Source organism: Podarcis gaigeae (assembly GCF_964106915.1).
Source record: "Podarcis gaigeae genome assembly, chromosome: 5".
NCBI lineage: Eukaryota > Metazoa > Chordata > Lepidosauria > Squamata > Lacertidae > Podarcis > Podarcis gaigeae.
In genome coordinates, this window is record NC_139681.1 from 92,012,927 (window position 1) to 92,026,088 (window position 13,162).

Sequence of the window (13,162 nt, forward strand, 5' to 3'; positions counted from 1 at the left end):
GCAAGTCCTAGGCTCTGTGGTTTAACCCACAGTTGTAAAATTTCTGTAGCAACCTTTCTTCTTATTTTTTTAAATAAAAACTTCACGTACATTATGTGGCTATGTGTTGGTGACACAGCTTCTATTCAGGTAGAGGTGCCTGAAGATGTTATATGGTGATGTACCATATACAATAAAGCTAAAAGAAACAGTTGACAACACAACCATCAACAGCAGATAAAGACCCACAGCGAAGACCTTCCAACTGGGAAAGCTTGTTGGAACAAAAATGTTTTCAATTGGTTCTGGAAAGTGTAGATAGAGGGCACTTGTTGAATCTCGACAGAAATACTGTTCCACAGAACAGGGGCAAACACACTAAAAGTCTGGCACTGAGTTACTGCTATAACGAATATCCAAAGTTTCATGAATGTTGATATTTACATCAGAATGGTTGTCTAGTTAACTTTTTATGAATATCTGGGTGGATGGATGGAAGGATGGATTGACAGATCTATCTTTTGTGACTGTCATACCTCTAAATTTTTGAACATCCACAAGATGTTCTAGGATTGTCAAAACAGAATGAAATTGGGCGATCTGACTCAGACCTGTACTATTTTTTTAAAAAAACCAAATAATTTTATTTTATTAATAAACAAAAGAAATGAAAGAAAAAGAGCATAAAGAAATACCGTGACAGCAGGTTGAAAGCAGTGTAAGGCTGTCCATTATCACTGAACTTGCTGTTCTAAAATGTTGTAAGAAATATATATTTTTCCATAAACCTGTTAAGCTGGTTTATATATATTACTTTATCATAAGTAAGCTTAATCGTAGTTATGATCAGTGCTATTTTTCTAGAAAAAGATGCGCCAGAATTCACTCTGGTCGCCTCCCTCGTTCTCTTTACAATGGCAATGGCGCCCACCTGAGAGGTGCTGGAACTGAGTTCCGGTGAATATCGGCTTTTAAAAAAGCCCTGGACCTAATTATCTGGATCCATTCAAATATAGCAGGAGATATGCTTCTGCCACCCACTTCTCGCACCCATTTTCTCATATATGTATCCTGGTTCTGATCCAAGTTTAGCCAAAGGTCATAGAATCTTGCAAGCATGCCTTTGGCCAAATGAGATAAATAGACCTGTACAGTTCTGATCCTCTTGAACAGCTCCTGGTAGATGGTACAAACAGGAGGTTCATTCAGTCCTAGGAAAGTCAGAGTGTATGGCTAGAGGGTTGAGCAAGCACTGGTGGATCACAAGTTAGACAGGTCTGGCCTGTGTAAACACTGGGTCTTGTGATGGGAGACCAGCTGCTTATTTTCCATGTAATTGATGCTCCTGTTCAGTAATTGGATGCCTGGGGAACAAGAATGCATTAAGTCTGTATCTCTTGGGTGAACTTTTTCACGCATATCTCATAATACCATCACTATTTTTCTATGGAGGCAACAACTGTTTAGTGTGGGGGTTACGTTCCTGACCCCCAGGCCCGTTGGAAGAGTGCACATAAGCCTGCTCCGCCTCCCCTTTTCCAGCCACTTCTAGGTTGTGGCAACGTGCGTGTAGGCGGTTGTGTACATATTGAACAAGTGCAAAACAGTCATTGCCCGCATCTCTTATATATCAGCTCCATCTGGTACGTAGGCTGAGACCCTATCTGCCTGCGGACTGTCTCGCCAGAGTGCTGCATGCTCTAGTTATCTCTCAATTGGAGTACTGTAATACGCTCTATGTGGGGCTACCTTTGAAGGTGATCTGGAAACTACAACAAATCCAGAATGCGGCAGCTAGACTGGTGACTGGGAGCGGCCGCTGAGACCATATAACACCGGTCTTGAAAGACCTACACTGGCTCCCAGTATGTTTCTGAGCACAATTCAAAGTGTTGGTGCTGACCTTTAAAGCCCTAAATGGCCTTGGTCCAGTATACCTGAAGGAGCGTCTCCACCTCCATCGTTCTACCTGGACACTGAGGTCCAGCGCTGAGGGCCTTTTGGCGGTTCCCTCACTGCAAGAAGCCAAGTTACAGGGAACCAAGCAGAAGGCCCTGGTTTTTAATGTTTAATAGTATTTTAGTGTTTAATGTTTAATAGTATTTTAGTGTTTTGTTGGAAGCCACGCAGAGTGGCTGGGGAAACCCAGCCAGATGGGTGGGGTATAAACATTAAATTATTTATTATTATTATTATTATTATTATTATTATTATTATTATTATTATTATACAATATACTCATCGTAGGTCATACGCTTACAGGTCTGCTATAGACAATGGTTTATATCAGACTTTTTTTAAAAAAAGCAACAGTTTTCATTATGATTACAAATAAAGTTACAGTTATATCATCCATGTCGTCTAATGCAGGTGGCAATTACAAAGGCTAGCTTATGTTATGTCTGGGAAAGCTACAGACTACTAATTTTGTGTAAATCACTTTGAATTTCATTATTTGAAGAAAGTAACTTCTTGTGTAAAGAAGACTGGATGAGTAGGTACATTTTGTCATTTGGAGAAGGCCATAATTCAGTGGAGGGGCACAAACCTTACATGCAAATAGTCCAGAGGTCCAATCCCTGGTGTCTCCAAAAAGGGCTGAGAAAGATCCCTGGAGAGCTGCTGCCAGTCAGTGTAGACATTACTCAGCTATTTGGACACAGTATAAGTCAGCTTCCTCTGTTCCTATGTTGCCTACCTACAGGCAGTTTAAAGTAACCTCAAAAATAAGACCCATCTTTCAACTTTTTCTCAGTTAGGTAAAGGTAAAGGGACCCCTGACCATTAGGTACAGTCGTGGATGACTCTGGGGTTGCGGCGCTCATCTCGCTTTATTGGCCGAGGGAGCCAGCATACAGCTTCTGGGTCATGTGGCCAGCATGACTAAGCTGCTTTTGGCGAACCAGAGCAGCGCACGGAAACGCCGTTTACCTTCCTGTCGGAGCAGTACCTATTTATCTATTTGCACTGGCATGCTTTCGAACTGCTAGGTGGGCAGGAGCTGGGACTGAACAAAGGGAGCTCACCCCATTGCGGGGATTTGAACCGCTGACCTTCTGATCGGCAAGCCCTAGACTCTGTGGTTTAACCCGCAGCGCCACCCGCGTTCCTTTTTCTCAGTTAATTCCTTACAAAAGCATGTCTATTCAACAAACGTTTCCACTGCAGCAAGACAATAACTGCATACATCTCCCCTCTGGTCGCATGAGCATCATATTCTGGATTATTACAAAGACAACCAAGTTCTTCTTTTTTTCTGAAATCATATGACATGTAGAAAGCACACACACCAATCATTTTATGGAGGAAGAGAAGACCATGCTTCTGATGTCTCTTTTCCTGCAACAAATATTTGTGAGTTTTTCTGCCACCAGTACTTGGAGCCTCTTTTTCAGCTGCTGCATTTACTCTAAATACATCTGAGTCTCCATTCATTAAAAAGCCATTTTAAAGGCATACACACACACACACTGCCTTAATGTTGATGCATATGGCTTTATCTAGAGGTACACTACCAGAGTTAAGATGCATCGTCCCAATCAGATATTTGAGACCCTGTGTAGTCTCAAGTAGCTATTATGTCACACTAGTCCTGAGAAGGAGCAGGAACCCATCAGCAATCAGCTCCATGAGTGACAGGGAGCCCCAGCTGATGAAGTGTCTCTCTACCCCAGCTAAAAGAGTCAAGGCAAGTTTTAAGCAGCAGGGTGAGGAAGCCTCTTTGCTCTTTGGCCTAAACACAACCTAAGTTCCTCAAAAATGAAACTCAAAAAAGAAAAGAAAAGAAAGTTATGCAGGTAGAAAGCGCTTTCCAGTGTTTTGCACTGTCTGTCACACGTGCAACTATCTGCTTTCTGGACAAAAGTTGTGGGTGTATCTTGGTGTTAGGTGTGTGTGTAGGAACCAAGCCCTGCGACCAATAGGACTTTGCAGGACTGGGGCCTTCCTAAGTTTGTTCTGAAGAGGCAAGGTGTGGCCTCACAGGTGAGGCCGATTGGTAACTCACAGCACCTGGTGACAAGAGCTGGGATATAAGGTCAGCATTTCCCTTCGGTTCTTTGCCACAGCAACACACTTCCTGCCTTGCTTTGTTTGGCTTCTTGCTTCTTGATCCTTGAACCTCAGTTTCTTGACTCCTTGATCCTTGGACCCTTGACTTCTTTATCCTCGGACCCCTGACTTTGTGACTCCTTGCTTCCTGACCCTCGCATCCTTGGCTTCTTGACTCCCGGCTCTCTGACCCTCAGACTCTTGGCTCCTGGCTTCTGGACCCCCGTTCCTGCTCCCACCCTGCCATCTTACCCCCGGTCCTGACGTCCCCTGCCGGGACTTCGATCGCCTGTGAACCAGGACGTGACACTTGGATACAATGAGCTTCTGGCCCTGAGCAGAGATGTCCGTCCATTGAAGCCATGGTGGCCAACCTGGAGAAGCTGAGAGAGGCAGAGTGGTTGGTGGATGAGGACTTCAGGGATGTTATAGCTGTGTGTTCCACTCCTTGCTGTCATGGCGAATGGGGGTTTCAGCAGGGAATGAGGTGGTCACTCTGAGGAAGGGGGAAGTGATCCCTTAGAAGGGGTTCATTCCTTGGGTGATGAGCAGTTATCATCTCATGCAAAGCATATTCCTCCAGAAGGGACACAGGTGGCGTTGTGGTCTAAACCACTGAGCCTCTTGGACTTGCTGATCAGAAGGTTGGAAGTGAAGAGATTTCACCCCTCCCATATCCAAGAATCTCCTGATGATCTCTGCTGACTCTCCAGAGAGGAGGAGGCGTGTTCTGCTCTCTACTTATTCTGCTCCAGCACCACATCAGTCAGTCAGTCAGTGTGTTGGAGGGAGAGAGACTGAGTGTTAGAGATCGTGTGTATAGATAAGGTTGCTGCTAAGAGCAGCTGCAGACACTCAGTGCAGTGCAGCATTCTTTATGCTTAGACCTCATTAAGTTCTGTATATAGTTGTATAGTAGTTGCTTTCGTAGATAGAATAAAGAAGATATTCTACAGAGCTAGCTGCTCTCCGAGTCGTTTATATACTCTGCTAGACTCTGCTGTGCAACGACTGTCTTCTTGTTGGAGTGAATCCGGTGCTCACAACTCTAAGCTGTGAGTCCACAGCACTTTGACCTGTCCCTGTCCAGAAGGTGGTCTCTGGAAGTGCTACCCAGCTCGCCTAGCCCAGTCGGGGCTGAAGTGCATGAGTCCAGTTGGTGGCACTGGCTCAAGGGTGATGCTGACAGGAAGTTTGAATTCGCACAATGCAGTGAGCTCTCTTTGCTCTGTCCCAGCTTCTGCCAACCTAGCTTTTCGAAAGCACACCAGTGCAAGTAGATAAACAGGTACCACTGTGGTGAGGAAGGTAAATGGCGTATCCGTGCACTCTGGCATTTGTCACAGTGTTCTATTGTGCCAGAAGCAGTTTAGTCATGCGGATACATGACCCAGAAAAGCTGTCTGTGGACAAACACAGGCTCCCTCGGCCTGAAAAGTGAGATGAGTACTGCACCTCAGTCGCCTTTGACTGGACTTAACCGTCCTGATGTCCTGGAAGTGACTTCAAGTTAAGCAGTTTGTCATATGGAATTGGTGTTTAGATAAAAAAGTCAGGAAAACCCCTAAGCATGTCCGTGCCCTTGGGCACACCTGGACTATCCTGGCTACTGCCCTCAACCTGCAATGAAGCCATTAACTTTATTTGATCCTAGCACTGCTTACCAAATAAAACCTTTAAAAATGGTTTTGAAAATCTTATTTTTGACGCTTATAAGGTGTTTTCGTTCACAATACATTACAATGAACATCTGCAGATGGGTGTGGAAGGGAGAATTCTTTAGCCAGGCTGACAGAATGCGGCTTTTATGGCCAAAGTATAAGAAGCAATGGTTGTCCTATTGGGAAAGAGCCTGACTTCTGCCTCAGATTTCATTGTATCTGAAAGGCAAGCATAAGAATGCTGATTGGATTGGTTAAAATCTTTGGCCAGGAATTTTTCCAAAGGTTGCGTGTCTGGGCAAAGTGCCACTGCTATGAAGTCATTCTGATGTTTTAGAAGTTGACTGATCTCCCAGGATCAATAGTTCTGATTGTAATACCATCTGAAATTCAACTCTGCAGCATGTTGTGAGCAAAATGAAATGTTGCCTTCTACAGACATGTGTCCCAAAGATGGCAATTACTGTTTGCTTAGGTAAAAGTTCTTTTAAAAAGATAAAATGTGCATGTTTAAACTATTTCATTTTGCTACATGAATGTGGATGTAATTCTGATGCATGGTGGATGTAATTCTGATGCACTGGCCTGGAGGACTTTGCTATTGAGATAAATAACAGATGGGTTATGCCCTGTATGTACCTAGTATAGTCTTCCAATTCATATTGCTTAAACTTCAATAATGAAAGCATCAGCCAAACTTCTCTTCAAGGGCTATAAAGCCCAGGGCAGCTAATACTGCATGACCACTTTTAGGTCTCTCTGATTTCCATATTAGGTTGTGTTTTTTTAAGGTATACACTTAAGGCATTTTAAAATTCACGAACGAAAACATCATCATGAAGCCAACACTGGCCGCAGCTCTGTGTCTACTGCATTCTCAGTGGAAGAGCCAGATTTATCCTGTACTGTGTGTGAAAAAGCCATACCAGAAGCACAAACAAGACAATGTAATGCCACTACTGCAAACCAAATTAGAATTCAACCATTGCTCCTAAGGACACTTCAGCTTACAATATTCAAAATCTTTAAAACTTGACTTTTCTTTAATAATAATAATTTATTATTTATGAGTTTCCCCACCCGCCTATCCTTCTTTTCTCCCTACTTTAGCTTAGCCTCCCACCTCCCATTTCCATCTCCTTACCTTCTTTACTGGCCTCAGGGTTCATGCCTGCAGACCACAGGCAGGGAACCCATAGTCCTCCAAATGTTGTTTAGACTCCAGCCCCCATCTGCTCCAGCTAGTGTTACCAATGGCCAAAGATGATGGTAGTTTTATTCCAGCAACACCCAGAAGCTCATAGGTTCCCTATCCCTGCTTTAGACTATAGCTCCCATCAGGCCTGGCCAGAATGGCAAAATGCCAGGGATGATGAGAGCCCAACAGAAGGTGAAGGGGCACAGGTTTCTCATCCCAGTGTAAAGGCAGGAACAGTATCATCATTGTTCTATGTACAAGCCCTTAATAAAAATTAAGTAGTAGTTATGATGATGATTTTATTAAATGTGCATCTATTAACTTTCCAGTTTGTAACCTCAAACCTTTCTGGTCTGTCTTGTAATATTCCTTAAATTTTATTTTTCAGTTCAGCTTGCCTAAGATATTTCATTCCCTGACAAATTTATAGGGCACTATCAAATTAAAAAATGAGAAATAGAATAGAAATGCCATAAAAAAACACCAAAAGGAGGAGGGGGAGGAGCCAAAAATCAACTATAAAATCCAGCAGAGCTATAAAGCAATACTAAAGCCAGGCATAAAACATGCCGGAAATCCTGGGCAAATAGCATATTAAATCTTGCAATGTGCTAGGAGAAGTTGCCGATCCCCAAAGCACAAACATCAAGCATGCCTACCAACGGTTCTGTGTGGTTCACCCTCTTCCTTATAGCTTTAGTTACAGATAGGTAGCCGTGTTGGTCTGCCATAGTCAAAACAAAAAAAATTCCTTCCAGTAGCACCTTAAAGACCAACTAAGTTAGTTCTTGGTATGAGCTTTCGTGTGCATGCACACTTGTATCTGAAGAAGTGTGCATGCACACAAAAGCTCATACCAAGAACTAACTTAGTTGGTCTTTAAGGTGCTACTGGAAGGAATTTTTTTCCTTATAGCTTTAGATTGTCAGCTCTAGTGGCATTTGCCATGGTTGATCCAGAAGTATGTTCTGCAGCAGTTGCTACGAACTGTGCTGTAGCCCCGCACATGACCCACACTTAAGCCATCAATGGTCATATCCTGAAGATTTCAAACAGTTGCCAGATAAGGCAATCTGTTAGGAATAAAAAGTCACCCCAGCAAATGCTCTTAGAACAGAATGCTGAATTTTTCTTTAACTCTTTTAATATAGCCTTTGCTGTATTAAAGCAAAGTCCTTGCCATGACTCCTGAAATTTATTTGCTGCCCCCTCCCAACCGTAAATCACATCTGGGTAGTAAAGATAAAAGGCACATCACATCGTCATATAGTGAAATATGGGGTTGGAGGGGGACAGGATTTTGTGTGGGTGTGTTTTGTTAGTATTGCAGCAATAATCTTAGTCTGTGCTGGATGCCAGTATGTGACTCCTCTTACACCAATTGCACTGAACTGCTCTACATGGCTAAGGTCCAGAATATCTAAAGGACCATCGCTCCCATATGAATCTTCTTGCCCACTGTGATCAGAAAGGCACGACCACATTTCCCATCACCGTCAGAAGTAGCATCACGTGGGAACAAAGGAAAGAGCATCACTGATCATGGATGTGGGACTCACTGCCCTAGAAATCAGACCTGCTTGCCCCTTGTTTGTTAATGTACTGCCACCTTTTGTACACTCTTCTGTCTTAATCAGCCGTAACTTTGCATTTTGCTCTCTCCAGAAATTGCTTTGCAGTTTTTAGGTGCTCTTTATTTGGTTCACCACCCAACCATGAATTGCTATAGTGTTGGTTTTTTAATAATAACGAGTCTGTTAATGTTTGTTTTTAGTTTAGAGTTGGCCTACTTGAGTGTTTCATTATTTATTTATGTATTGAAATAGCCACAATCCACATTTTCATAAACTATATTGAAGCAGTGTACATCCAGGCAGTATATACAAAATATAATACAAGCAATAAAAGCATCCTTTAAAAATTAATTTAAAATATCAGTAAATATTTATTAGGACAAAGGTTCCACATTCTTAAATAAATAAAATCTCAATCAAAACCTTTTTTCATATTTATGCCGTTGAATCACAAAACTGGCTGGTTTCTTATAGGTCATTATCTGGACTTCCCATCTCCCCAAACCCACCATTACTACTACTACTCCCCATTAGGGATAGACAAATGTTTTTTTTCCCTTTCTTTCTCATTCTTCCAGTCTTAAGTTCAGTTAGCCACATCTGTTCGCACTGCGGGGGTGGGGTGGGGGATGTACTTATGAAAATGTCCCAAGATTTCAGTGCACATTTGCACAAGTAATTTCCCATACTACAATGATACTATGTTCTTTCTACAAATACATGCACAGTTTCCCCTTTGTAGACACATTCTTTGGCTGCAGAACTAAATCACAAAATAGGGAGAAGCGTGGATTTTGAAGGACTGCTGCATTTTGGTTCACATATTGCTTTGGGAAGTACAAATTAGGCAGGTTTGTACTAAAATGTGAATGAAACCAAATTTCTCCCCCAACCCCACTTCATATCCAAGGCACAATAGATCTAAAATTCAAAGAAGGTCACTTCCAATTAAAAAGGATGGGGAAAGACCCTCTACCTGAGACTTAGGAGGGCCTCTGCCTGTCGAGCATATATAAGACTGGGCTACATGGATTGTCTGGCCAGGTGTGTGGCATGTGTTTCTTTCTTGACAGCAGCCCGGCCACCTTTGTTGTGTAAACTTCCAAGTAAATTCCACAATGGCTCAGCACAGCTTATTTAATTGCCAAATAGAGCATTTTAATTTGTGCATTTTATTTTAGGTTCGTTGTCCAATGTTTTATGATAAACACATTGCAACCACAGGCTTGCTTTCACACAGTAATACCCATATAAGGATGCTTACTTATTGGTTAATGATATATTCTGAGAAAGGTATCACACTGAGGTTTGGGTAGCCTTATTTTATGCTGATTTTAAAAATGATATCCAGTGCTGGCCAGCACACACACATGCTTATGTTGTGTGCCCTTTCTAATTTTACATCTCCACTTTACACTGAGTCAGAGCAGTTTGCTATTTATTGTGTCAGATTCCTCAACTATTGCCTCACATCAGTTGCGGCAGGATGAATGCTCAATAAACACTGTCTAGAAGCATCCTGTATTTACTACTAGCAAGTCTGCTTAGTCTGGAAACTGTGCAGCCTGATCCTATGATATGATTTACTCAGCAGCCAAACTAGCAGTTTGAAAGCACGTCAAAGTGCAAGTAGATAAATAGGTGGGAAGGTATACAGTGTTTCTGTGCGCTACTCTGGTTCACCAGAAGTGGCTTAGTCATGCTGGCCACATGACCTGGAAGCTGTTCGCTGGCTCCCTCAGCCAATAGAGCAAGATGAGCGCTGCAACCCCAGAGTCGTCCACGACTGGACCTAATGGTCAGGGGTCCCTTTACCTTTAAGCCCCACTAAGGGATTGCAGCCCAAGTCCAATTGGACAGTGCCCCTCCCTCTAAAATCAAATCAGCGGGTCTCAAGTTAGTCATAGCACCAATATCCTCCAATTCCATTACCTGTAATGGGACTCTGAAGGAACTAAGATCCTGTTTAAAGGTGGTAAATTCTGGAAATGCATGGCTAAATCCCAAATGTTCATATATCAGTTTAGAAGTACAGGCTAGAAATTCACACCCCCAGTGTCTACTTTTCTCCATTTTTGTATGTGTTAATAGGAAAAAGCATTTAGGTCATGTGATTTTCCACACCTGAAGAACGAAGTGGTGCAGCCCAGAAATATTCTAAATATTTTCTAGGTACTGTTGGGTGAACTAGGCTTAATTGGTGCAGGTTTGTGGGCTGCTGTGTCATGCTCTATATCCCTAGGATAATGGACCCAAATCAGTGTAGCGTTACAGCTATGGCATTAGGAGTGTACTTCAGGGATGTAACTTAAGCAGGAGAGATAAATTTAATGGACTGGAATATAAATTTTAAAAAGGAACAACTTGTAATTACCCCCCTCTCTACATACACAACTCAATAGTTTTTAAGATGTTTCTCCCACTGCAGTTAAAACACTTTCTCTTCCACCAACCACCTCTGTTCTGAAATTAAGGTACTCATCACAGTAGTATGCTAACTTCAGGTTTGTAATGGCACTGGTCTCCCATAGCTTCAAAACAAGTCCCTGGAAAGTAGATTTTAAACAGGAATTACTATTTGTTAGAACAGGTCATCTGCATAGGGATTTAGGGTTTACTCACTTTGATGCTTTGACTATGATAAAATAAATTGAACTGAGATTAAGGCACGACCCAGGTCACACAAAGATAAAGTGTTTTTCTCTAATGTTCAAAATACTGCTCAAAACAACATTTTTGAAAAATAGAAAATGTACTCAATGCAAGTCCGTAGTGATTGTCTCACTCCAAGTCTCACAAGCATAGATTCATTGACATGACACAGAAACATTTTCTTTCTTTTTTATTATAATTGTTTCACTTTAATACATCACAAAAAAGAAATATAAAACAAACTTAAAACTCCTACTGAAGTTATTCAAATGCTGCTACAGACTTTAAACTGTCATTACTGTTTTTCAAATAAAGTTTAAAAACTTCCCATTTTGAGATAAATACTTCCTTTTATTTATTTTTCATTCTTTCTGATAAATTATCTAATTCCGCGTATTCAATCATTTTTTGAGTCCACTCTAATCTAGAAGGGACTTTATCACTTTTCCAATTTGTCACAATGAGTATTCTTGCTGCAACCGTAGCATAAAGAAAACATTTTCAAGTACGTATACTATATTTATATTTTGGAAAGTTGTTTGCTTTCCATCGGTTCTCCATACATCGGACACCTCATAAAACATGATGGTTCCTGAAACTGAGGTGTTTTTTTACTACGTTTGAACACCACTGGATGTCATTTGGAATCAGTATGGTGGACTAAGTCATTCCAAATTGCATGCATTTGGACACCTCTTACCAAATTTTGCATTATGGTTTCCAAGATCAAGAAGTAAGTTTATGTTTTCCTATAATTGAAAGACATGTTGACTCAAGAGAGCAGACTGAACCTTTCAAAACTGAACTGGTATGGGCGCTTCTTAAGATATTGTCACAAAAAATTATATGGTGGTTCCTGACATAGGATGCAGGTTTTGCTTTGGCTGCAATTACCGGTAAATGCCAAAGCAAATGACCAAAACTTTCAAAGCTGCACTGATTCCTAACTCACCAACTGTCAGAAATCTTTCCTAGTGTTGAAACATAATTGCTGAGTGCTCCCCAAAGTAAAACAGAACAAAACCTACAACTCCCTATAGGCAGAAAACTAGCAAAGAACAGGGTGGGGTAGAGCTTTTGCTCTGAAATGTTAATATTTTACTTGCAGGATGTTATTTTAAAATTGTTTTTTACACATTGGCAGGTAGGCACATTCAAATACAACACTACCTCCTAAACTGCTGCCTGAAATACTACATACAGAAGGAAAGGGGAATCAGTGGCCCTCCAGATGTTGTTGGACTACAAATCCTATCATCCTCCAGCACTGGCCTTACAAGCTGGGGCAGGGGGCTGATGGGAGTTGTAGGACAACATCTTCCGGAGGGCCCATAAATTTCTCTCCCCCCTTCTGTATGTAAAACATGGTGGTTCCTCATTTGTGGAATGCTCACCCCAGGAAGGCTCAGCTGGCACCATTATTGCATATCTTTAAGTGCCTGGCAAAAACATTCCTCTATAACCAGGCCTTTAATCTTGTAACTATCTGAGACCTTCAGAAGTGGGCAGGATTTCTCTCTTCTCTTGGTTTTAATTTATCTGTGTTGGGTTGGGTTCTACTGTCTGTTTGTTTGTCTGGTCATAAATTGCTGTGGGTTGTGCTGGGCAAGATAAAGTGACTAACAAACTCAATAAAGAATAAGACAAGCAGATCCCATGATCCAAAAGCTCATTAAATGAAAATTTCACTTATCCAAACCCAATGAATTAGTACCCAAACCTCACTATACACTCCACAGACCTGAGTGTAGCACTGTAAACAAGTAAGCAACCTTTAAAAAGCATTGCTTTTTTGTGTGTTTCCCTATAATAATAATAATAATAATTTATTATTTATATCCTGCCCATCTGGCTGGGTTTCCCCAGTCACTCTGGGCGGCTTCCAACAAAACACTAAAATACAATAACCCATTAAACATTAAAAGCTTTTCCTAGTCCACTATAGCCATTTTGCCAGGATCCATGGTGGGAGGGAGGGAAGAGATTGGACAAATAAGAGAGCAATTTTCCCCTTGTTTTCCTTTTGCAAGGTTTCAAAGGGTTTTCCT